This window comes from Carlito syrichta, unplaced genomic scaffold (genome assembly GCF_000164805.1).
Source record: "Carlito syrichta isolate Samal-C Ts95f unplaced genomic scaffold, Tarsius_syrichta-2.0.1 Scaffold304629, whole genome shotgun sequence".
Lineage (NCBI taxonomy): Eukaryota > Metazoa > Chordata > Mammalia > Primates > Tarsiidae > Carlito > Carlito syrichta.
Window position 1 is genome coordinate 276472 of NW_007248725.1, and position 27971 is coordinate 304442.

A 27971-nucleotide genomic window follows, 5' to 3' on the forward strand; every position below is an offset into this window, starting at 1 on the left:
AAATTAGCCAGGCATGGGGGTGTGCTTTTAGTCTCAGCTACCGGGGAGGCTGAGGTAGAAGGATGACCTGAGCCTAGGAGGTTGAGGCTATGGTGAGCCATGATGGTGCCACTGCACTCTAACCTGGGCAACAGAGTCGAAAGAAAGAAAGAAAGAAAGAAAGAAAGAAAGAAAGAAAGAAAGAAAGAAAGAAAGAAAGAAAGAAAGAAAGGAAGGAAGGAAGGAAGGAAGGAAGGAAGGAAGGAAGGAAGGAAGGAAGGAAGGAAGGAAGGAAGAAAGAAAGAAAGAAAGAAAAAATTGAATACCAGGTACAAATAAAAATAATATAAACCAAGGGCTTACCAAGTACCCTGATGAGGCCACCTTAAAGTGGGCCTTTAAGGAGCAGATGGGAATGATTTGGCTGAAGTTAGTAGGATGGGTATCAAAGTAGGGAGGGCAGTTCAGGCTAAAACTGAAAGCAAGGAGAGGCTGAGGCTGAGCAGGGATGGGTCAGGAATCCATGGCTGGAGCAGAGTGCGCTGATGACTGTGACTCATGTTCACAGGCATTATACAAGTGGCGCTTGAGTTTGTGCTGGCTTGCTGGTAACTTGGGTAGCTGAGGCATATCATGGCATAATTCACAGACCTTACCATAATTTCCCAGCCTTGGTCATGCTTATGGGGGTAAAGGGCTGAGGGCTAGATTTGTAATAGTCCAGAGACAAAACCCATTTCCCCAAGAAAGGGCACATAGAAGAATAAGGGGCAATGGGGAGACAGGGGAGAGGTCAGAGAGGTGGAAGTGTGTGCATAGAACCAGCACAGGCAGCCAGTCACTCATTTTGCTATGTTTGTTTTATTTTGCTTTGCAAGAGAGAGGTAATTGGAGTAGCTACCGAGGGGAAGCAGAAGAGCTGGAAAGCAGCTTGTAAAGAGGCTTGCTGGGTGTCATGTGCTGCTTGACCCACTACGCATGGAAGCAGGGTTTCAGTAAAGGCCTGTATAGACGTTCTGGCTTCTGGAGTTGAGCTAATGCTTCCTTTCACTGTGACCCTGCTGAGATAGACTTGGAGGGAAGGAAGCAAATAGACTCAATTTTATTCCGGTTATGCCTCCCCAGCAGACAACCTTTCTTATCTAATGTGACTCTCTCCTACCTTACTAAAAACCCTCCATGTGTTGCCCAGACAAAAGAGGAAATTTCCATTGCTCCCTTGCAGCTAAGAGTAGTCATGTGACACAGCCCTGACCAACGAAGCTTCTGCAGAAGCTGCTTGGAGGGTTAAGGGGAACGTCTGGATTTCTTGATGTAGACTCATCCCCTGCTTTTTTGCCATTTTCTTTTTACTTCGTCCGGCATGGAACATGTGATGAGAAGGCAGTCACAAAGATGAAAGCCTTTTATGAAGGATGATGAAACAGAAGGATTGAAGGAGCTGTCCTGGGCAACCTGATTTCCTGCCTTACAAAGTGAAAAAGAAGCCACAGTAACGTGGGTCTGTCATCAGCCACTGAGTGCAATCCTACCTGAGTCCGTGGTCTTCACCAAGGCAGTGTCTGCTTAAGAAGTAGGTCTGCCCCCCAAACCACAGCAGCAACACCAAGTCAGAGGGTTGGGCATTCTCCCCAGCCCCACCTTCTTCGGTGACTGGTGCTTACCAGGGGCAGACCTCCAACCAAAGACTGTGCACCGGCAGAGTCGAAAGAGGCAGGAATTTGAAGGCTTGGCCATGTGTTCTATGGTTGGACTGAAGGCAGATGGAGAAAGGGGTGGAAGTGCATTGCCACTTGCCAGTTCCATCCCATGCGGGAACTCCCTCGACTCCTACCCCCAGGCTAACACCTCCTCCTGTATTCATTTTCTGTGGGATTAGTGGAAGGAAAAAGGACAGCAGCAAAGACCAGACTTCCCTGTAGTTCCCAAACTGTCTGTTGTGCCCTGCCCAAGTGCCAGCTCTCCTTCTCCGTCCACACACACCGGGCACTTGTCCACTGATTTCCACTCTACCCCTAGGTATTTGCCTAATTCACCTTTCTTTCTTTCCTTTTTTTTTTTTTTAGGAGACCTCAGAGCTGCATTGACCTTAGTCAGGAGATGAGTTCCATGCCTATTCCAGTCACTAACTAGCCAAGACCTTAGTTGGACAATCATGCCTACGCTAGATGTCAGGTTTTCTAATCTGGAAAAGGAAAGAGTTGCTTATCAGTGGTTTCCAGAGACCAATTTCCACAAGACTTCATTGGTCTGTGGCAAAACAGTAATAATGGCTATCATTTACTGGTTATTATCTCTGCGTTAAGCGTTTTTCATATATTAACTCATTTAATCTCATAACCACTCTGAAAAATTGCATATTGACACACAGGCTTATATTTTAATATGTTTTTATACTGTCAGTATAAGTTTAACTTTGACTTTCTGGGGTAGGACAGAGCTCTATATTCTTTATACTAAGAGTAAGAGAGTAAGTCTTTTGTATTTTTTATATTTAGTGTATATTATTATTATTACCTTCACTAGACAGATAATAAGGCTCAGAGAGGTTAAGTAACTTGCTTGAGGATCTTCAGATCATAAGTGGTGGAGACTGGATTTGACCTCTGGTATCCTGGCCCCAGGGTCCATGTACTAAATCACTACACTCCAGCTGCCCATGTAATAAGGAAAAACTAAGGAGGAGGAGGATGGATGTGTGTGCATGTAGACATATACTTAAATGTATTTTTATATTATCTATAAGTTTAACACTGACTTTCTGGGGAAGGACAGGGATCTATATTCTTTATGCTAAGAATAAGAGAATAAGTCTTTTATATTTTTTATGTTAAAATGCACTTTTTGGAAATGCTAATGACAGAAGATGAGTATTTTATTTGCTCAATTGGCAAAATAAAACTATATGACAACCCATTTTTTTCACATTATTTTCTTTCCAAATTTAGCTGACTATGAAATGAGAAGTCTGGAAGCCCCTAGATTACACGGTCTTCTAAGTCCTTTTTGGCTTAAATACTCTAAAACCTACAACTTCCAGATGAGATAACATGCATTTTTGGAGACCTCCTCCCAGGTATTGGGCCACATTATCCTGGATCAGCCTAGCAGAAGGAGGGCCGTCACCCCGAGGGGGCCTATTGGTGACATGCCTGCTTAAGACTGCAAGTATTTTGATCCTAAAGAAACTGCCCTTTCCTGTCCTGTCCTGACCCCAGTTTTAGCTACAGCCCCTTCTGCACTTTTCTACCCCAAAGATAGGCACACCAGAACATCTTATATCACTCCATAGTTGGTAGAGACATTTTATTTGAAAGCGGATCCCACACATAACCTCCCCCGGCCCCGTCCTGAATTTCAGGCCCCAAAGAAGACCAGGCTCTAACTTGAGGACTATGAATGAGAAAGCAAAAGACAAAATTATGGATTGTCCTGTGGATATCTGTTCTCAAGCAATTGTTCTCTACCCTATGTGGATTCCGTTGAATCCTAAGCAGATTAGAAACAGGACAAGTAGTATTTGGGGCAGTCCATCAGTGCTCATTTAAAACCAAGCTGGCAAACTCTTGTTTTGAAAAGAATATAGACCAGCAATCGAGACAAAAGGAATTTGTGCAGCCCTATGTTGTCATTTTTCTCTTACTGACAGTCTCAAAGTCCCTTGTGAAGGAGGGGATCATTCAAACAGTTCGCAGCCAGGGACATTCTTAGGAAGGGCAGTGGAAGCCACAGTGCTGCTTCTGCTGTGGGGTCTACATGCCTGCAACTGAGCAAAGAATTGGACTTGGTGGGCTGGATTCTGCTCCAAAAATGAACTAAAACAAAACAGATTTAGAGTTAGCATTTGTGAAAAGGGGAAAACAGCGTCTGCCTCTCTGCCTTTTTGTCACACAAACATAGAAACAAAACACCAGAGAAGGCTACCAATCTGGCAGAAATGTAAGAAATCATAGGAGAAGGAACAAAAATAAACAAAAGGACGCCAGGCGTCCAGCTTTCCAAACCAGATGTGACCCTGGAAACTGGTGTAATGAGGCAGAAAAACAGCTGTTGACTCTGTCATGTGATGACTCCAATGATATAATTATTTCATCATCAAAAGTGGCTTTGATAACTTCACGATTAGCAGGAAGATTAAAAATAGAAGAAGAGGAAGGAGGAGCTCGATTTCAGCCCTGATCTAATTCATTCACTTTAAAAGACCCGGGCTTGTGGTCTGAACTAGTAATGGAATCTAGCTATTTAAAAGGTTCTAATGGTGATGGAATTTTAAGAAATGTTAAAGCTGGCCAAATGAATCACTCTATTTAGCAAAATGTTTTCAGCTATGGTGGTCCGTCAGAATAGCAAGAAAAAGACTGAACAAAAGAACAAAATCTGCTGGATAGAGCACACATTAAACCCACAGTCCCCACAGTTTCAATGTAGCAGCAATCTACTTGCAAATTAAAATTGGAAATTTGTCTTTTCTGAGCTTTTTGTAGGATGGAGCGTTGGGGAGGGACTGTCTGCTTTTTATAGGTGGATCCAACAAAATAGTTTCTGGTTCTGACTCGAGGCCCATGGTTTAATCCGTTCTTCCCACAGTTGTGTCTTGAAACCTCCCCTTCTTTCCCCTCAGCCTACAAACAGGCAACAGAAAGCACTGCTGTCCTATGCTACATGCTCAGACAATCTCATCCTAAATAAAGTTTTCTACTGACCTGGGTTCCTTTCCAGCGATGGCTCTAACACTCAGCTTTTCATCCCAGACAGGCTGTTTGAGAGAGAAATCCACGTCATCCTGTTAGGACGGCCATGTAAAAATACATGATGCCCACATAAACTTGAATTTCAGATAAACAGTGAATAATTATTTTGGCTTATGTATGTCCCATGCAATATTTGGGACATATTTATCACACTAAAAAATTCATTGTTAGTCTGAAATTCAAGTTTTAGATGAATCCAAATGTAAATGAACATCCTGTATTTTTATTTGCTAAATGGCAGACCTACTCCTGGTAACTCCTTCCTCACTTTCGATTTGCTGCTCAGTCCACTGAAACCTGGTCTCTGCCGCCTTTTCTCCACTGTTACTGCTCTCCCAAGTTTCCTCAGGGACCACGTAACGCTCAAATCCAGAGGGCATGTTTCCATGCCTTTACAGCAGGGACTTCTCGGGATCATTCAGCAGTCCCCACTGGCCTCCCCTCTCTTGGTGAAGCTGTCTTCCTTCTTGGGTTCCATGATGCATCACACTGCTTTTTTCTCCATCTTTCTCTGACAGCTCCTTCCTTGCTTCCTTCATGAGCTGCCCTTGTTAAGCCACCTCTTACATATTAGGTGCTCCCCAGGGCTCTGTTCTTTGGCCTTCAGCACACTCTACACACAGAGCTGTGTTTGCTGCCGTATTTCTCTCCCACTCAACACCACTGGCTTCAGCTGCCCTGAGCAGCTCTTGCCTCCTCATCCATCATGCTGGCTGCAGGGCACCTGTGTAAGTCTGGCAGAGAAAACTTTTTGCTCTAGGCCTCCAGGGAGAAGGGTTCAGTTGTCAGAGGAGAGAGCCCCACTGGGCCCTCCAGGATTAACGGGCTATAGATTATGGACGTTGGATCCCAATCAGTCCTGGTGCTCCAGAGCCTGAGAGGTTGTCCCTGCCTTCCTTCCCAGAGTTGGCCTCTTTTCTCCAGCATCCCTTTAGCATGTACTCATTTCGTATTAGGTGCATTCCTGTTTTGCTTTTCTATTTTCGTTGTCTTTTAATAATCATTAATTTTGTACACACACATGTGCACACACACCATATGCTTGGAGACTCCTTGAGCCCTCCTGTGCTCTGCTAGAGAACAAGGACTGATGATGCCCCATGGGGAATATTTAGTACTGAGGTGTGACTGTGTAATGGTGTGACTATAAGGGCTGAGCTGGGCATGACCATCTCAATTGAAAAAGCATTTTATCAAGACCAACATCCTTTCTTGATCAAAGATCAAAAAAATGTCTAAGTATACAAGGAAAGTTTCTCAACATAGTAAAGGCCATTTATGAAAAATCCATAACTAACATTATAATCAGTGGGGAAAAGCTGAAAATATTTCCTCTGAGATCCAGTATAAGACAAGGATGTCCACTCTCACCACATCTATTCAACATGGTACTGGAAGTACTAGCAAGAGCAATCAAGACAAGAAAAAGTAGATGGCGTCTAAATTGGAAAGGAAGAAGTAAAGTCATTTTTATTTTTAGATATCATGATGTTATAGGGAGAAAATCCCAAAGATTATACACACACGCACGTACACACACATATAGAACCTGTTAGAATTAATAAAATAAACCCAATAAAGTTGCAGGATACAAAATCAGCATACAAAAATCAGTAGCATTTTTATATACAAATAATGACCTAGCTGAAAAAGAAATAAAGAAGACAATCTTATTTATGATAGCATCAAAAATAAAACAAAATAGTTAGGAATACATTTAACCAAGGAGGTAAAAAATCTTAACACTGAAAAGTATAAAGCATCAATGAAATAAGCTGAAAAAGACATAAATAGAAAGATATATTGTGCTCATGGATCAAAATAATAAATATTGTTAAAATGTCCATATTACACAAAGCAATAAACAGATTCAATGTAATTCCTAACAAAATCTCAATTCTTCACAAAAATAGAAAAAATCCTAAAATTCATATGGAACCAATACAATAGACAAAACAATTCTGAGATAGAAAACGTTGGAGGCATCACACTTCTTGATTTAAAATTACAAAGCCATAGTAATCAAAATAGTATGGTACTGGCAAAAAACAGACACATAGACTAGTGGAACAGAATAGACAACCCAGAAATAAATTCAAACTTATATGGTCAATTCATTTTTTTTTAAATTCAAGGTCTCACTGTCATCCAGGTTGATGTGCAGTGGCACAATCACAGCTCACCACAGCCTCAGCCTTCTAGGCTCAGGCAATCCTCCCATCTCAGCCTCCCAAGTCACTATAGGCTCATGTCACCATGCCTAGTTAACTTAAAAATTTTTTTGTTGTTGTAGAGACTATGTGGCTTAGGTTGGTCTCAAATTCCTGGGCTCAAGTAATCCTCCTTCCTTGGCCTCCCAAAGTGCTGGGATTACAGGTGTGCACCATCGTGCCCAGCCTATGGTCAATTCATTTTTGACAAGGATACCACGAGGACACAATGGGAGAAGACAGTTTCTTCAAAAAGGTGCTGGGGAAACTGAAGTTCCACATGAAAACAATAAAATAGGACCCTCACCTCCCACCATAACAAAGATAAAGATCAACACAAAATAGATAAAAGACCCAAATGCAAGACCTGAAACTATAAAACTCATAGAAGAAAATATAGAGGGAAAGCTCCTGAATGTTGGCCTTGGCAATTTGGATATCACACCAAAAGCTCAGGCTACAGAAGCAACAATTAGTAAGTGGGACTACATCAAACTAAAAAGCTTCTTCACAGCAAAGGAAACAATCAACAAAAAAATAGCAGACTAGAGATTGGGGGGAAAATTGCAAACCATGTAGAGGTTAACACTCCCAATTTTTATGTACTTATACTATTAAATACTAGAAAAAAAAATCTGACTTTAAAATAGGCAATCACCTGAACAGACATTTCTCCAGAGAAGATATAAAAATGGCCAACAAGCATATGAAAAGGTGCCCAACATAATTTAATCACCAGGGAAATGCAAATCAAAACCACTATGAGGTATATTTCCAACCTATTAGAATGACTGTCATCAAAAAGTCAAAAGATAACAAATGCCGGTCAAATTGTGGAGGAACTGGAACCCTCGTACATTGTTGGTGGAAATGCAGATTGGTGCAGTCTTTAAGAACACAATATGGAGGTTTCTAAAGAAATTAAAAATAGAACAACCATACAACCAGCAATCCCTCTTCTATGCATATACCGAAACGAAATGACAACTCTTACAGATGTCTGTATAGCTATGTTCATCGCAGCATTATTCAAAATAGCCAAGATATGGAAACAACCTACGTGTCCATTGATAAAGAAATAGATAAAGAAGCTGTGGTGTATATATATGTGGTATATATACAGGGGGTGCCAAAAAAATGTATATAAATTTTAAGTATGATGTTCACTCAGAAGATGTTATTAATCAAATAAATGCTAGCATTACCATGTAATAGGCCGTACAAAAAAAATGGTGGAAGCACAGTTGAGTGAACATCATACTACACATTGCTACCATAATTTAATTCAACTTAGAAAAGTAATAAATAGACATCTCTTAAAATGTGTATATATTTTTGACACCCCATACATAGAATATATATATTATATGTATATATGAAGGGGACCCCCTCAAAAAAAAGCAGAATTATGTTTTGGAGGGCAAGCTTCATGTAGCACAGACTTCCCCTACCAGGAAAATGTTCTAGGAACTCATTTGCATCAGTGTCTCAGCTAGTGTTGTTGTGAGAGGCTACGTTTGACTTCAGTGAATTTTTTTGGAGAGTCTTTCAGCACATTTGCCCATTTCATAATGAGTGATTTACCAATGCACCTGTCCACACTGCACTGAACGTTTTGCTGTTTTTGACCCCAAACAGCATGACACTCTATTCACCTGATCTGAACCCAAGCAACTTTCTTGTGTTTTCCAGGTGAAAAAAAGTCCTCAAAGAGAATCATTTTGCCAATGTGGAAAAAGTGAAACAAAAAACAGCAGAAGTACTAAAAGGAATCAAATTGTACAAGTTCAAAAACAGTTTTTGAGGGGTGGAAAAAGAGTCTCGATAGGTGTATTGCATTAAATGGAGAGTACTTTGAAGGTGACTGAAGATTAAACATGTAAGAATAAATACAACGTTTTTATAAATAAATATCAGTTAAATATATTTAATATATATAATATAATGTATAAATATATATCTATAACAGAGTATCATTTAGCCTTAAAAAAGTAGATCCTGCCATTTGTTGTAACACGGATGCACCCAGAGGACATTGTGCTATGTAAAATATGCCATGAAAATAAAATTGCACAATCTCACTTACATGTGGAATCTTTTTCAAAAAGTCAAATACACAATGATAGAGACTAACACAACAGTTATGGGGGGTGGAAAAGGGGGAAAGAGAGGGTAGGAATGGGGAACTGTAGGTCAGTGGATACAAAGCAGCAGATATATAAGATGTCCAAGTCTAGAGATTTTGTGTGTAACAAGGGTCGTGGGTCATAAAATTATACTGTATTTGGAATTCCTCCTAGAAGAATAGATGTTTGCTACTTTTGCCACACAAAAAAGAGTAATTATGTGAGGAAGACGTGTTAATTCACTTTACTATAGTAAGTGTTTTACTATCTATATATATCCCATGACACCATGTTGTGTGCCTTGGATATACACAATAAATTTTAAAATAAGTAAATAAATAGGTTCAAGCTGGGAGAAATGAGAAGTTTTTTGAGAAAAGAACCAGGAGTTCGTGAAGGAGATGCCCTCAATCCACCGCAATCTGATGCCTCTGTCCAGCAACATGTAGAAACTACTCTCGAGGCTGGTAGTTCTTCCAGTTGCCAATTGATAGTAGATAATATTCAGTACTTACCAGTGTGAACTTCTCTGATGCATTGGACCCTATTGGCCATTCTCCTCTGCTACTGTTTTTTATGGTTTTGCTTTTTGGAGTTGGGTTCTCACTCTGTCACCCTGGCTGGAGTGTAGCGGCACAATCATGGCTCATCACAGCCTTGACCTCCTGGGCTCAAGCAATCCTTCTGCCTCAGCCTCTTGAGTAAGTGGAGGACTACAGGTGCATGCCACCACACCCAGCTAATTTTTTTTTTTTTTTTGGTAGAGATGAGTTCTTGCTATGTTGCCCAGGCTGGTTTTGAATTCCTGGACTCAAGCAACCCTCTCGGCCTCCCAAAGTGCTGCGCCTGGCCTGTTGTTGTTTAAAAATAATTGTATTTTCTAGCTGATGGCAGTAGTTCTCAGTCATGCTGTTATGGTACATTCCAGTGGAATGGTGAGGTTAAAATAATAATTGATCAATAACATGCCTGGAAAGTGGTTACGAATGTTTAAAGATGAATAAAGCAAGGAACTTTATTGACAGACTCTTTGATAGTGTAACATTTGAGCAGAGACCCAAATGACGTTCAGGAGCAGCCTTGGGGATAGCGAGGGAAGAGTCTCCAGAGAGAGGGACCGACTGCAAATGAACAGGGAGGATGGGGGCAAGAAGTTCAGGGGGTGGAATCAGAGTCCTGTGAGGGGTGGGGCTTAGGAGGTAAAGCCAGCGAACTAGCAGGAGTGACTGATCATGGGTGGCTCTCTAGCCTCATCTGGCATCCAATCCAAATTTAGCAGGCATGCAAAAAGGTAGGAAGATATGACCCAGAATGAGAAGAAAAATAAATGGATTGAGAACCAGACCCAGATATGACACAGGTAGAATTAAGTAGACAAGAACATTAAAACAGTGATGATAAAAACACTCCATGTGTTTAAGAAGGTAGAAGAATGCATGTGTGTGATAGGAGGGATGCAGAGGACATGAAAAAAGACCTAGTCAAATTCTACAGATGAAAAATATTAGTCAAAATTAACAGCTTATTAGGTACTCTAGAAGAAAAGACTAGTAAACTTGAAGGCACACCAGTAGAACAACTCAAGATGTAACACTGAGAAACGGTCTGGAAACAACAACAAAGCATTGGTAAGATGAGGGGCAATGTCAAGCTGCCAGTATACATGCAATCAGGGTCCTGGAAGAGGAGGCAGAAAGAATATTAAAGAAATAATAACTAAAAAGTCTGAATTTCATAAAAACTCTAAACCTACAAATCTAAGATGCTCATGAACCTCCCAGCAGGAAAAAGCATTAAGACAACTACATCAAGACACATCGTGATCAAATTGCCTAAAACTAGTTTTAAAGGGAAAGTTCTAAAGCAATGAGAGAAAACCAAGAGCAGATCAGAACTATAAGAAACATTAAAGGATGTTTTTGATACAAAAGGAAAATGAGAGGATGGAAACTTCGATTTATGCCAAAAGATAAAAGAAGTTTCTAGAAATGGCAAATATATTGGTAAATCTAAAACTTTTAGAATAAAGTTTAAAATATCTATAAAAGGTAATGTACTGTTTGAGGCCAAAATAATGGTAATGCATTGTGGGGTTTAAACATATGTAGAATTAAAGTGTTTGGTAGCAGTAGCACAAAAACTGGAAGCAAAGAAATAGAAATATACTGTTATGAGGATCTTGAATTTTACATGAAGTGATAAGATATTACTTGAAAGTAGACTATATAAATTAAAGGTTGTACTGTAAACCCTAAAGCAACAACTGAAAAAAATGAGGGACGTATTGCTACTATGCTTGTAAAAAAAGACAAAGTAGAATCATAGAAATGATTAACCAACAAGAAGACACAAAAACAACCACAGAATATATATTCTACTCATTACCACATGGAACATACTCCAAGATCAATCACATTCTTGACAATAATCATGCATAAACACATTTCATAAGATCAAAATACTGCCATGCACCTTCTCAGACCAGAGTGGAATAAAAATAAATATCTACACCAACAAAATTCCTCAAAACTCATAAAGACATGGACACTAAACAGCATGATGCTGAATGACCACTGGGTCAACACAGAAATCAAAGAGAAATTTAAAAATTCCTGGAAACAAATGAAAATGAAGAGACATCCTACTAAAACCTCTGGGATGCCATGAAAGCAGTTCTAAGAGGGGAATTTATATCTCTACAAACACATATCAAGAAAATGGAAAGAATACAAGTTATCAGCCTAACAAATCACCTAAGGGAGCTGGGAAGACAAGACCACCAAAACCTTAACTTTAGCAGAAAAATCCAGATCACCAAAGTAAAAACCCAAACGTGGGACATAGAAGAAAAAAAACTGTAGAAAAAAATCAACAAAGCAAATAGCTGGTTCTTTGAAAGAGTAAACAAGATTGATGGACCCCTAGCCAGAATGACCAAGAAAAAGAGAGAAAAAATCCAAATAAATGCAATCAGAAATGCAAAAGATCAAATCACAACTGATCCTGAAGAAATACAAAAGATTACCAGAGATTACTATGCACATCTCTATGGAAACAAACTTGATAACCTAAATGAAATGGAGGACTTTCTGACATCACACAACCTCCCAAGGTTGAAACAAGAAGACATTGAGACACTAAATAGACCAATAACAACCCAGGAAATCGACTCTATCATAAGAAAACTACCTACAAAAAAAACCAAAAAAAAAAAGCCCTGGACCAGATGGCTTTCCAGCAAAATTCTACAAAACATACAAGGAGGAGATGATAACAATCTTATTGAAAGTATTCCAGGCAATTGAGAAAGAAGGCTTCTCCCCAAATCATTTTACAAACCAATATCCCTAATGAGCATAGATACAAAATTTCTCAACAAGATTCTAGCAAATCAGATCCAACAACACATCTCAGAAATCATCTACCATAATTAAATAGCCTTCAACCTTGGAATGCAGAGCTGGTTCTACATCTGCAAGTCCATAAATGCAACTAAATACATCAATAGATGTAAAAACAAGAACCGCTTGATTATATCATTAGATGCAGGAAAAGCTTTTGTTAAAATCCAGCATCCCTTCTTGACAAAAACCTTCAAACACCTAGGCATAGAAGGAACATACTTCAAAATAGTAAATGCCATCTACAATAAACCCAAAGTCAGCATATTACTGAATGGACAGAAACTAGAAATATTTTCCCTAAAACCCAGAACAAGACAAGGCGGCCCACTCTCACCCCCCCTTGTTCAACATTGTGTTGGAAATCCTAGATAAAGCAATTAAACAAGAGAAGGATATCAGGGGTATACAAATAAGAAAAGAAGAAGTTAAGTTATCCCTCTTTGCTGACGATATGATCCTATACCTCGAAAACCCAAGAGAATCTGTCAAAAACCTGCTTTCACTGATAAAGGACTTTGGCAAAGTCTCAGAATACAAAATAAATGTGCAAAAGACAATTGCATTCTTATACACCAAAAACAAGAAGGCAGAGAACCAAATAAAAAGCATAATCACATTCACAATAGATACACACACACACACACACACACACACACAAATACCTCAGCATCTTCCTAACCAGAGAAGTGAAGGACCTTTACAATGAAAACTACAGAGAAATCCAAGAAGACACAAACAAATGGAAAAATATTTCATGCTCACGAATAGGAAGAATAAACCTAGTTAAGATGTCCATCCTACCAAAGGCAATCTACAGATTCCACACAGTACCCATTAAATTACCAATATCATTCTTCTCAGACCTGGAAATGACAATACAGAAATTCATATGGAAATATAGACGACCACCAATATGACACAAACAAATGGAAAAATATTACATGCTCATGGATTGGAAGAATCAACCTTGCTAAGAAGTTCATCCTACTCAAGGCAATCTACAGATTTAACACAATACCCATTTAATTTCTAGCAGCATTCTTCTCAGACCTGGAAATGACAGTACAAGAATTCATATGGAAACATAAACGACCATGAATAGCCAAAACAACCCTCAGCAAAAAAAAACAAAGCGGGAGGTATCACACTCCCAGACTTTAAGCTTCATTATAAAGCTACAATAATCAAAACAGCCTGGTATTGGTACAAGAACAGGCATATAGACCAATGGTATAGAATAGAGATTCCAGAAGCAAAACATCAATTTCTCAACAAACTCATCTTCGACAAATCCTCTACTATCAACCATTGGGGAGAGGAGAACCTATTTAGTAAATGGTGTTAGGAAAACTGGCTGACCACATGTAGAAGATTAAAACAAGACCCCTACCTATCTCCATACACAAAAATCAACTCTAAATGAATCAAAGACCTAAATATAAAATCTCGAACTATAAGAATCTTAGAAAATGTAGGAGACACCCTTATGGAAATTGGAACTGGCAACCAATTCCTGATCAAAACCCAAAGTAACCAGGCCATAAGAGATAAGATAGAAAAATGGGACTTCATTGAACTGACAAGCTTCTGCAAAGCCAAAGAAGAGAGCAAAGAGATGACCCACAAACTGGGAAAAATATTTGACCCCAAAAAATTTTCGCCAAGTTGCCCAGGCTGTTCTCAAACTCATAGGTTCAGGCAATCCCCTCATCTTTGCTTCCAAAAGTGTTGGGATTACAGGCTTGAGCCACCGTGCCTGGCCTGTTTTTTTGATTTTTTAATAATGGCCATTCTGACTGGTGTAAGGTAGTATCTTCTTGTGGTTTTAATTTGCATTTCCCTGATGGTGAGTGATGTTGAGCATCTTTCATATGTTTGTTGGTCATTTGTATATCTTCTTTTGAGAGATGTCTGTTCATGTCATTCACCCACATTTTAATGGGGTTTGCATTTTTCTTGCTGATTTGTTTGAGTTCTTTGTAGATTCTGGAGATTAGTCCTTTGTCAGATATGTAGTTTGTGAATATCTTCCCCCATTCTGCAGGTTGCCTATTTGCTCTGTTGACTATTTCTTTTGCTGTGCAGAAGCATTTTAGTTTAACTAAGTTTCACTTATTTATCTCTATTTTAGTTGCATGTGCTTTTGGAGTTTTAGTCATAAATTCTTTGCCTAGGTCGATGTCCAGAAGAGTATTTCCTAGGTTCTCTTCTAGGATTTTTATGATTTCATGTCCAACATTTAATTCTTTAATCCATTGTGATTTAATTTTGGTTTATGGAAAGAGATCATGATCAAGTTTCATTTTTCTGCATGTAGCTATTCAGTTTTCCCAGCACAATTTGTTGAATAGGGTATCCTTTCCCCAGTGTATGTTTTTGTCTGTTTTGTCAAGATCAGTTGGTTGTAGGTATTTGGATTTATTTCTGGATTCTCTATTCTGCTCCATTGGTCCATTGTCTGCTCTTGTACCAGTATCATGCTATTTTGGTTACTATAGTCGTGCAGTATTATTTGAAGTTAGGTAATGTGTGATGCTTCCAGTTTTACTTTTTTTTGCCTAGGATTGCTTTGACTATTCTGGCTCTTTTTTGGTTCAATATGAATTTTAGGATTTTTTTTTCTAATTCTGTGAAAAATGATGTTGGTAGTTTGCTAGGGATGGCATTGAGTCTGTAGGTTTCTTTGAGTAATATGGTTATTTTAATTTTGTTGATTCTTCCAATCCATGAACATGGGATATTGCTCCATTTGTTTGTGTCCTCTAGAATTTCTTTCATCAAAGTTTTGTAGTTCTCCTTGTAGAGATATTTCATCTCCTTGGTTAAATATATTCCTAGGTATTTTAGCTTTTTGGCTGCTATTGTAAATGGAATTGAGTTCTTGATTTGATTTGCAGCTTGATTGCCATTGGTATATAGCAGTGCTACTGATTTGTGTGTGTTGATTTTGAATCCTAAAACTTTACCAGATTCATTTATCGAGTCCAGGAGTCTTTTGGAGGAGTCTTTAGGATTTTGTAGGTGTAAGATCATATCGTTGGCATACAGAGATAGTTTGATTTTTTTCTTTTTCAGTGTGAATACCCTTTGTTTCTTTTTCTTTCCTGATTGTTCTGACTAGGACTTTTATACTGTGTTGAATAGTAGTGGTAAAAGTGGGCATCCTTACCTTGTTCCAGTTCTGAGGGGGAAGTGTTCAATTTTTCTCCATTCAGGATGACATTGTCTATGGGTTTTTCATATGTAGCTTTATTATTTTGAGAAATGTTCCCTCTATGCCTATTTTGCCGAGGGTTTTTATCATGAAGTAATGCTGGATTTCATCCAATATTTTTTCTGCATCTATTGAAATAATCATATGAGTTTTGTTTTTAATTCTGCTTATGTAGTGGATCACATTTACTGACTTGTATATGTTTAACCACTCTTGCATCCCTGGGATAAAGTCAGCTTGGTCATTGTGTGTTTTTTGTTTGTTTTTGATGTGCTGTTGAATTCAGTTTGCTAATATTTTGTTGAGAATTTTTGTGTCTATGTTGATGTTCACATTCTAATTTAAGGATATTTTCTTATACAAGAAAGGGAACTTGCAGATGTGATTAAGGGTTTTGAGAAGGAGAGATTGTCCTGGATTATCTGGGTAAGACCTAATGGGTCCTAATAAGAGGGTGGCAAGAGGAGCCAGTTTCAGATGTGGCCACAGAAGCAAGATATTGGAGTGATGTGGCCACAAATCAAGGAATGACAGCAACCTCTAGAAGCTGGAAAAAGCAAGAAACAGATTCTCCCCTGGAGCCTTCAGAAGGAACTGGCCCTCTCAACACTTATTTTAGCCCTGTAAGACTCACTTGGTACTTCTGATCTCCAGTAAAAGAATAAATTAGTGTTGCTTTAGGCCTCTGAGTTTATGGTTATTTGCTGTGGTAGGAACAAGAAAACTACTACAAGCCCCAAAGTGGAAACAACACAAATATTCATCAAGAAGTGAATGGATAAAGAAATTGTGGCATACTCAAACAATGGAATACAGTGATAAAAAGGAACCAGCTATCGATACATGTAATAGCATGGATGAGTCATAAAATTGTCATCATAAGTGAAAGAAAACTTTTTAAAGAATAAATACTGAATTATTCTGTTTATGTAAGATCCTAGAAGCTGAAATTTAAATTATCCTGGTAGAAAGCAGACATGTGGTTGCCTGTGGGGTGGATTACAGAAAGCATAAGAAAACTACTGGCAGTGACAGATATTGTAATAATTTTTTAGCTACACAATAGATGACTACCAATTTGCTTAAAACAACACATGTTTGTCATCTCTCAGTTTCTGTGGATCAGCAATCCAGGTATGGGTTAGCTGGGTCTTTTACTTCAAGGTCACAGGTTGTGGGCTCATCTCAGGGCTTGACTTGGCTAGAGTTTACTTCCAAGGTCACATGTTGTTGTCAGAACTCAGATCCTTGTGGGTTTTTTCTGGCTGTTGGTTGGAGGCCACTCTCCATTCTTTGCCATGTAGGTACCTCCATAAGGCAGCTCATAGCATGAGGACTTGCTTCATGGCAGCCAGTAAGGAAATCTATGGCAAATGGAAATTGCAGTCTTATGTAACATATTCACAGCAATGATTCATCATCACCTTTGCTTTATTCTATTGGTTAGAAACAAGCCATGGGTCCTGCCCACACAAGGGGATACACAAGGCCATAGATGCCAGGCATGGGCAATTGGGGGCCCTCTTATAGTCTGTCTGTTACAAGTATGATCATTTAAATGATTGTAGTATTGATTTTATGGGCATGTATGTATGTCAAAACATATCAAATTGTGCATGTTTAAAACGTGCAGTTTTTGTTCACCAATTAGACCTCCATAAAGTTGTGAGAAACTAGCAAACAAAAAAACTGATTATAGAATAATATGGAAAAGCAAAGGGCCAAATCCAGCCATGAGAGAGGAAGGGAGTCTTTCTCTAACAGATATTAAGACTTGTTATAAAGCTACTGTCGTTAAGAGTGTGGTATTCGTACAGGGATAGACAGTCTAGAGGAACAGATTAAAAACCCCAGAAGCAGACCCACACATACGTGGAAACTTGATAAACAACAGAGATAGCATTCTAAATCAACAGGGAAAGGATGGACTTCTAAATAAATGATGTAGCGACAATTGGGTATCCATATGGAAAAAAATAAAATTAGATATTTACCTCGTAACATTCACAAAAATAAATTTCAGGTGGAGTAGGCACCTAAATGTTTCAAAGGTAATACTTTAAAACTTGTAGAAGAAAATATAGATTCATCTCTATGCTTTTTGTGTAGGGAAGAAATTTTAAAACAATACATGGAAAATGTAAGCTATAAAAGAGCAAGCAATTTGATTGCCTTAAAATTAAAATCTTCTGTACAACAAAACACCATTGAATAAAAAGACAAGCTACACAAGAGGAAAAATTGTTTATGACTGAACACAGGATATGTATTCATATTGTATCTGGTTTTTGGGGGTTTTTTTTGTATTTTGAATCAGAGTCTCACGCTGTTGCCCAAGCTGGAGTACAGCGGCACGCTCATGGTCACTGCAGCCTTGACCTGTTGGGCTCAGGCAATCCCTCTGCTTTAGCTTTCCAAGTAACTGGAACTACAGGCGTGCGCCTTCATGCCCAGCTAATTTTTTTAATCTTTTATTTTAATTGTAGAGTCAAGGTCTCACCATGCTGCCCAGGCTGGTCTCAAACAAGTGGGCTCAGGCAATCCTCTAACCTGAGCCTCCCAAGTGCTGGAATTACAGGTGTGAGCCACTGTGCCTGGCTTCATATTGTGTGTGTGTGTATATATGGATATATAAAACCTTCCTCATAGGCCAAGCATGGTGACTTACGCCTGTAATCCCAACACTTCGAGAGGCTGAGGTATGAGAATCACTTGAGGCCAGGAGTTCAAGACTAGCCTGGGCAACATAGCTAGACCCTGTTTCTACCAAAAAATAAAACTCCCCCAGAATCAGTAAGAAAATTATAAACTCAATAGACAAATAGACAAATTATATAAACAGGTAATTCACACAATTCTGTATATTTGTGAAAAGGTTTTTACCTTTACTAGTAATAAGAGACATGTCAATTAGAAAATTAGTATTTATATCCATTATACTGAAAAGACATTTTAAGTCTGACAGTACAAGCCACTGGCAAAGAAGTAAAAAATGTAAGCATGTTCATCCCTGGTTGGAAGGTAAACTGGCAAAATCATTTTGGAAAAGAAATTAGTAAAGTTGAGATGCATGTAGTTTATTCTTTGCCTGGATACATATTCTAAAGAAACTCACAAAATTGCAAAAAAAGGCAAAAAACTTTTATTTCAGTAATGCTTTTAATAGTGAAATTGTATACAACCTAAATGTCTATCAACAAGAAAATAGATAAATAAGTTGTGATATGTTCATAGTCATATTCTATATAACAATTTAAAGGAATAAACTAAACCTATACATTGAAATATGAATAAATCTCAAAAATATGATGTGGAGAGGGGAAAATGAGACATTTGCAAGATACTACATTGAGTATAATACTTATTTAAACATAAAAGCATGCAAAGCAATGTTAAATTTGTAATGAAAGTATAAATACATGGATAATAATAACATACACCAAGCAGCTATAACATTTTCTCTGGGAAACACTGGAAAGGGAATGAAATCAGGGAGCAGTTCACTGTGGGGCTTAACTGTTATCTGGTAAGTTTTGTTTGCAGTTTGTGGTATGGCATTGTGGGTAAAGCACGGACTCTAGAAACTTATTTGCTTGAGTCTAAGTTCTGGTTCTATCATTATGAGCTGTGTAACCTTGGACAAGTCAGAAAACTTCTCTGTGCCTCAATTTCCTCATCTATAAATAGAGATAATAATTATATAACTTCCTATAGAGACTGTGAAGATTATACAAGTTCAGTAAAAGTGTTTACAACAATGCCTAGCACCTAGAAAATACCAAGATTATTATTTCTTTTAAAAACAGAAATATCTGAGTATGCCAAAATGTAAAGATTTTTTTAAAGTAGACTTCCCCTTCCCCTTCCCCTTCCTGAAGCTATTAGGTAAGGCAGAGCAAGGCTAACATTCATGGAGAGGGGTAGCTTGTCATGGGGAATCAAAGCCCAAGAGCAAGGTGAGGGGCCACCCTCACCTTGGGGAGGATAGTCTGTCCCTGGGTGTGAGACACTGAGGCATTCATATGGGTGTAAAAGGATAGCTTGTCATGGAGAGTCAGGGCCTGCACATAGTGACAAGACATCCACACACAAGGGTGGTCCAGTAGAGGACATCAGAGCCCAAGCAGGATGAGGAAGACATCAACATGGAGCAGAGGTGGTAACAGGGATGGGAAATTAGTTATTTACTGGGGAAATAGATTGAAGAAGAGCATATTTTAATTATAATAGGAGCCAGATTTCTCTCTGTTGAATAAGAGTTACAAGCACGGGAAGAAAGAAAGGTAGAAACTGAAATGTAGGACTAGACTGGAAGGATTGGTAAACACACGTGTCCTAGCTCTGTCCACTGAGAGGGCCAGGGAGAAGCAACACCCCCTTAGCGATGAGCTCACTTAGCAGTCAGATCTAAGTGTCTTAGTATCACTCTCCACCCAGACACCAGGGCTCTTTGAAGAATGGCTGCTTTCAGCTCTGGTGCAAGAAAATACCAAACAAGCCTGAAACATCTTGTGCCAAAGACAATGAGGTGATGGAAGAATGATGGGACATGTCAAAAGGACACAGAAGACAACTTGAAGGAGCTTGTGCCACTCAACTCAGAGGCAATTTGAACATCAAAGTACATAATGTTAGTAACAGATTATAATTTATTGAGTAAAAGGCAAATTGATGTGTCTAAATCATGAATTAGCAAAGTATGATCCATGGCCCAAATTCAACCCACCGCCTGATTCTTTATGGCCATGAGCTAAGAATGGTTCCTATAGGGTAATGGACACAATCAATTTGACAGTAGGAAACACTAACTTTGAACCCAAATTAAGTTAAATATTCTCCTCACAAAAGAATTCCATTCTCATTAGTAGACTAGCGTTACCAAAAAATCCAAACTCCCTCCAAAACAAAACTGTACTCAATAATTATTATATTTTTAATTTTATTGATGAAAATTTTGTTAAAGAATTTTTTTTTCTCTCTTGTTATAGAAGTACCTATATAATATCCTTGATTTTGCCTCCTGGACCACAAAACCTAAAATATTTATTATTTACATAAAAAGGTTATTGACACAGCATCTCAACTAATCTGAATAAATAAATGGGTAAATTCCATGGTTGATGAGAAGTGGGATATTTGAATAATTTCAAAGTACTGAAAGGCTCTTTTTAGTTACAACAGAAAAAAGAAAAATGTCATAGTAGGTAGAGAAACCTAGCTGACATCAACTGAAGTGATCAAAGCAAGCGTCTTTAGACACTTGGAACTGAGCTCCTCCTGCTAGATGTATGAGACCACAGATCACCCCTGTGACATTCTTTCCAAGGAGGCATAACCTGTATCTGGTCATGAGGAAACAAACCCACACTGAGGGACATCCATAAAATAATGGCCTCTAATCTTTAAAAGTTAAGTCAAGGTCATGTCAAGTAAAGACTGACAAACAGTTCCAGATAGAAGACACTAAAGAGACACAGGAACTAAATGCAATACAGCATTCCAAACTGGATACTTTTGCTGTAAAGAAGGTTCTTGGGGCAAATGGCAAAACATGAATGAGCTCTGGGGACTCAAAGGTGGTTGTATACCAGTAATAACTACCTGATTTCTGTGGTTGTATTGCAGTTATGCATTATGCACAAGAACATCCTTGTTTGTAGGAAATACACACTGCATTTTTCAGGGGGCTGGGATGTTAGTTGGCAACTTACTCTCAGCACTTCAGGGGGGAAAAAAGATTTCTGCGCTGTACTTGCAACTTCTCTATAAGTTTGAGATTATTTCAAGATCAACAGCAGGTTTTAACAAAGTTAGAGTGTTTGATATTATTCTCACTTCCCCAGACTTCCTCAGAGCTAGGAATGCACAGTTCTGGCCAAAGAAACATAAGCAAAAGAGAGCTGGGAATCCAGGGGTAAGCTTGTGCTTTCCTGACACAGACTCTACCCCTTCCTCTCTCCTCCTTCTTTCTGTCCAGAATGTGGATGTGATAACCAGATAAAGAGCATTCTGGATTGTATAACACTGAGGTGACAAGTGTGAAGAGGAAAGCCCTCCCAGTAAAGATGGCTGAGAGGGTGCTCAGAAGATGCTGGCTGACCCCAAGCAGGACAGCAGTCTACTTCTGCAGGGGTGAGGGGATCCTTTCAGAAGGTGTTGAGGGTGACCGCAGGGCAGCTCAGCAGCACTGCGGGAAGGCGTCCGCCACTCCCTGGTTCTGTGTGGCCTTTGCCTTCTGCTGTCATCCCTACACCCACCCTCCATTCTGGCTATCGTGTAAACAAATCATAACAAAATATCAGTCGAAAAGAAGCAGAGGAGAAGAAGAAAATAATTTTAAAATAAAAAAATTGAAGTCAGGAACAGAAGTTTTCACGAAACTTTAAAAACAATTATTTGTAAGACTTGAGAATCTTTTTTTTAAATAGTAAAAATAATCAACTGTTTTACAAGGAAACAAAATAAAATTCGAAATTATGATAAAAATAAAACAAAGTGAATAATAAAGGCAAATAAAAGCTAAACCTTCAAAGGGACAAAAACACAATACGGGAAAGATAATAAAAGGATAGATGTCTTTAGTAAACAAACAACAACAAAAATCCTAGATATAGGTAGGCAGTTTACACACTTCAAAATATTTGTCTATAAAGAAGGAAAATGAAAAAATAGACAAAAATTGCTAAAGGACATGGAGTAGAGTCAGGGGCAATACTGCTAAAAAGAGGAAAGAAGAGAAGAAAATATAAAAAGTAGAAAACGGTCTGAGGAGGGAGTGTATTTTTGCAGTCTGCGAGGAGAAACTAAAGCCCATGGCAAGACAGGGCTCAATTATCTTCTTTAACTCAGGAAGTAAACATGCATCCAAGGAAGCCGCCGGTGGGAGGGCCTGGGAGAGGCTGCACCTTTCTCCTCTGACCTCACCATCCTCCAGAAGGACCCCTGCCCTTGGGTGTCACTTAAAAACAGCAGTTCCAATTTTAAATAAAAATTAAAAGAGGAAACAAACAAACAAAAACAGCCGTTTCCTGTCAAGTAATCAGGAAACATTAGGTGAAGAGGTCCCAGCCGGCCTTGCTTGAACCTCAAGAGTTGCTGTGCTCTTGTTGGCTCCATCCTCTCCCAGCTTCCACTCCCAAGTTGTCCCCTGGCCTGGCTAGAAGGGCAGGGCTGAGTGAGATGAGATCGGGGTGAGGGAGGTATGCTGGGGGAGCCATCCAAGAGAGAAGCATTTGGTGAAAGGCAAACCCAGTGTGGGAGTTTGTTGGGCTGGGACGTTGGCGGCAAGGAAAAGAGGCTCATTTAAGTAGCCTCAAGAAGTGGGGTAAGTACAGAGGAACACAGGACAAGATGGATGGTCAGGTTTCAAGAGGAATGGAAATTGGAGGGCGTTCCTGGCCCTTTGCTCGGGTTCTCTACCTTAAAAGTGACTTTTACAATTACTCTCACAGCTCACGTCTCGTCTTCTTTCCCAGCCCATTAGCTTTATATCATGCCACATCACATTTTACAAGGAAACTAAGTAAGATGAGAAATTGTGATAAAATGAAACAAGGTAAATAATAAAAGACAAAAGCTAAAACCTTCAAAGGAACAAAAACCACAATAATAATAGGATAACTGTTCTCAGTGAACAAACAATTCATATAGAGTTGGAGGTTGGATATGGATGTGTGTAGAAAGATGCTAAAATAGAACTTCTTCCTTCTCAGTTTTGAAGGAGAGCCCCAAGGCTCAAAGCAATAGGTGCAAAGTGACCCCACATTCCAGAGTGAGGTGAAATCATCTATGCAGGGCATGCAATCCAGATCTCTATAAACCATTTGATAGCCCTAGGCACATCAACCACTTTGAGGGTATTAAAGAGTTGAGATTGAAGTTGTATGGAGAATGGAGAGAGAGAGAGAGAGAGAGAGAGAGACTTGGATTCCTTTGTTGAAAGATGTAGGAATGTTGTGGAAGAGAAGCTTGTCCTTCACGTCAGAACAAGTGATTGGGGCTTTAAGGGACCACTTGGAGTGTGTGACAGACATGACAGACTGATTGGTGCTGGACTCACAGCTGCAAAGGTAATAAGTGCTATAGCAGGTCAGCTGCCTTGACTTGGCTGTGTAAAGAGAGCTGTGTTGGGAAGTAGCTGTACTCTCATGACAGTAGGACCAAAACACTAATAGGAGCCAGAGTAGGGACGGTGGCCTGGGGCTGTCTATAAAGAGACCCTGTTCGCATAGACAGCCTGAGAGAATAACCAGGTCTCAGCCAGAGTCAGTGTGGTGTGGACTAGAGGATGCCCAGCAGCTCACAGAGGAGCGGTGAAAAAGCAGTGGAGGAAAGTCACGGTCAGTGTCCAGGAAGCTGCCATCAGAGAGATCCTCTCAGGTACATCATCCAGAAACCTATATAAGATTCAAGAGACAGCCACCTCGCAACACCTGCCAAGGCCAGAAAACACCAGCACTACCCTACAACAGCACCAGTCTGGTAAGACCTATCCTGCCCCCTCGCATTGCCTCCCTCTCCTGGAGCAACAGTCCCAGAGGCCAAGAGGCAGCCTGGTGAGGGAGGGAAAGAGGCAGAGGTGCACGAGGCAGGGAAACAAAATAAGCTGGTTACCGTCACTCCTTCCTCATGGCAGCTCCTGGTCGGAAGCAGACAAAGGTTGGGAGAGAGGGGAGGTTTTAATATGACAAGAAATCGGGAGTTTTTAATTCAGTATAAAGGAATATTATTGATGTTTTAAGAGGGAGAGGAGGGCAACGGCAGGCTCAAAGATCCCGAATAGACAGAGGAGATGGGATCCATCCAATGTTTGAGGGAGGAGGCTTGCTGCAATAAGAGTAGGGACTGTTCATCCACCATACTTGCGGATTGAGGGTGTAGCTTTTATTTTATTTTTGTAGTCAGGGTCTCACTCCAAAGCAAGGCTGGTGTGTACTGGCATGATCATATCTCACCATAGCCTAGAACTCCTGAGCTCAGGTTATCCTTCCACTTCAGCCTCCCAAGTAGCTGGAACTATAGGCACACGCCACCATGCCTGGCTAATTTTTTTATATTTTGTAGAGCCAACATCTTGCTACGTTGCCCAGGCTGGTCTCAAACTCCTGGGTTCAAGTGATCCTCCTGCCTTAGCCTCCCAAGGTGCTGGAATTACAGGCATGAGCCACTGCGCCTAACTGAGGGTGTGAATTGACTAGGGAAGTGTAACTGGATTTCCAGGCAGTGCTGAGCCTTACTAGAGATGCATCATCTTGCGTTTGGGGTAGGATAAATCCACGCAGTCATGGTTTACCTCTGCCCGTGTTTGCTTGCTTGGGAATGGGGCAGAATGTGCAGAAAGCTGGATCTACATAAGGTTAGGGTTTTGCCACATATGTTGGAGGAAGGACATGCACAAATGGGTGATTATACTGAAGGGCCATGGATCGATACTGGGCTAGGAAGGAAGGGAAAACAGGAGGGGTTTGAAGGACACTAAAATTTCAGGACCAACGCATGAAGGTCTTAATGAATATGACAAAACAAATCTACCAATTCCATTCACTCCTGCTTTTCACCTGTTCCACTCTTCACTTCTGACTGTCTCTTGCTCTGACCCTCCGGTCCTGCTGTGTTCTGTGCATCCTTGAGCAAACTGCTGGAGCTGTAAAACCTCCCCCAGTTCTAACACCTTGCAACACCACCAATAGGATTCCCTGCCTCCCACAGGTTTCATTTCCTATGTTTTTTTGTCCTATAGATTGCCACTTCTAGACCTGTGTACTTTTAATAAGCTCAGTAATTTTTTAGATGCTCAGAGGCCAGGGGTGGGTGTGTAGCTTCTCCTGACTCCAGTTGTGTAAAATGCTAGTTCTCTCATGTAAGAATGTTTCCTACAAGAGTTTTGGGAGACAAGAAGTAGCCCAACTCCTTTAAGTGAGGGACAGGAAATACTGGACAATTTTATAGCCACAGACCCTCTGGCATCCTCCAGCTGGAAAGGCAAAGAGCCTAGAGCCTGAAACCCATATTATACCAGGGAATTCTAGCCAGAGAACTATCCTTCAAGGTGTCAAAGGAATAAAGGTGACAAAAGGATGTCAAAGGAATAAAGCTGATGTTGTCAAGTTATTTTGACTATATAAGCTGAAGTATATATAATTAGGAGCTGCCCAGGCAGGGCAGAACTTGCTGACCTGAGCTGTCTTGGTTAAGTACACATGGTGGGTAGAACAACAACAACAAAGAAAACCCACATGGTGTTTTTCAGCCTATGTTCTTTCGCAAGCAGGTGTCTATTCCGCCTTCTGAAGACAGAATCGCCCTAAGGAAACAGAGCCTACTCTAAATCTCCCTATGTGATATGGCCTTGACTTCTAATGAGAGTGGGTACACTGACGCTTTTATTCTCTGACTCTAAATAAAAGAGGGACTCCAGCAGCAGTGCTCCAGGGTCAGCCCACACTGTCTCACAAGAATTGAGTTATATTTTCCAGAACTTTGTGAGCTGGTTGTTATAGGCATACATCACTTGAAAATAAATTATATAAACTTACAATTACATCACATTAAAAACAAAGGTAATAAACACCCGAAGCTCATCACTTGTTAATTATTTTACCACACCTTATCAGTATTTATGCTTTTGAGGTTAAGTGCTCCTAATATATCTCTGTAGTAGAAATATGATGAAACGGAGTCTTCTGCGCACCTCTGCCTAACTCTGTGTGCAGCAGCTTCACTTTGGCAGTTCCAAACAGACTATGGAAATCGGCAAACACCGCAAGTCAGTGCTTCCAGAGAGCTGGTTGTTAAACCATTTACCAAGACACCACTGGACTGCAGGGGCCTGAGAGAGTCTGTTAGAACAACCACAGAATCAGCCTAGCTCAGGTGCCTGCCATTTCTCTGCCCTGCGCATACACTCTCTCCCCTGAGCAGGGAGAGGGCAATACTACATTAATTTACTTCTAGGCCATCTTGGCCAGAAATTCTCCCCCAGTGGTGCTAAGGAGCTGGCTGAGGAAATATTTTCCCAACTCTGCCTGGCTTCTTTCTGAACAGGAACAGAACTAGTTCTAAGAAAAATGCAGCCGGTAGGTAAGTAAATAGGTCAGCTGTGATGTGAGTTCCAGCTGAAATAAAGAAAACTTCTGAGTCTGGTTGGTATAAAGAGAAAGCTTATGGATTCAGATTTTCCTCCCTTCCTACCTTCCTGTCTCTCTCCTATAACAGGACCCAGTCTGTGCGTGCATCGCCCTCCCGGCTTCCCCGGGGATGTAATCAGCACCTGGTTGTTCCTTGGCTCTAGGACAGTATAAACTTGCTGCTTTCTGGACACTTGTTTCCAGTGGTGGAACTATTTATTTCTCTTTTCATAGGAGACATCGCCTGGACTCCACGGGATTCTTTCAAGGGGCCGTGTTCAAGGATCTCCTGTTCTGAGTGGGAATAACTGCCTTCTCAGTGCAGAGATCATTTGAAATTAGGCCACTTGAGGGTCAAGGACAAAAGGAGGAGATGGGGAACCCAGCAGGGTTAGAAATTCAGCTGAATTTCTGATCTGTCCCGAAAATATGTGACTTTTTTCTATCCCAAAATCTGATGGTGAATTAACATACAAAAGAGGCATCGTGCACATGCACCTTGTGTCAGTAAATGGCAGGGACACTGCAGAGTTGCTGTATTTACTAGTTTCTGTTTATTCATATGTATGTGTCAGGGTGTGGGGGAGTATGAGAGAGAGAGAGAGAGAGAGAGAGAGAGAGAGAGAGAGAGAGAGAGTGTGTGTGTGTGTGTGTGAACCCAAATGCTTGCAGGTATTTGTGTATGTGTGTAGATGGGCATGAGTGAGTGCCATTTTGTAGATGTTTGTGTTTGAGTGTGTATGCCATTATGTGTGTGTAGTGTGTGTGTTTCTGTGTGTCTTTGTATATGCAGATGTGAGTGTGTGTGTGTGTGTGTGTGTGTGTGTGTGTGTGTGTGTGTGTGCTGGAGCAAGCTTTGTAACTTTTGAAAACCTGGTTGCAATGCTTGGAGAATGTCATCATCTTCTAAAAATAGAGGAACTGAAACATTATGAAGAAAGGATTTAAAAAATCCCACACACCCAGATATATTTCTGTTTTGAGATTTTCTATGTTCTCTCAAGCCCTGTGTGTGATGGAGAAATGCCAGACATTTGCTTTTGTCTGTCTGATAAGGATTATTGACTTCATCCAAGGACAGGATTTTGTCACTCAGTTTAAGCTAAAAGTAGAGGGAAGGTTGTGAGGCGAAGGATGACAGGCCCCTGAAGGGCAGGGTTG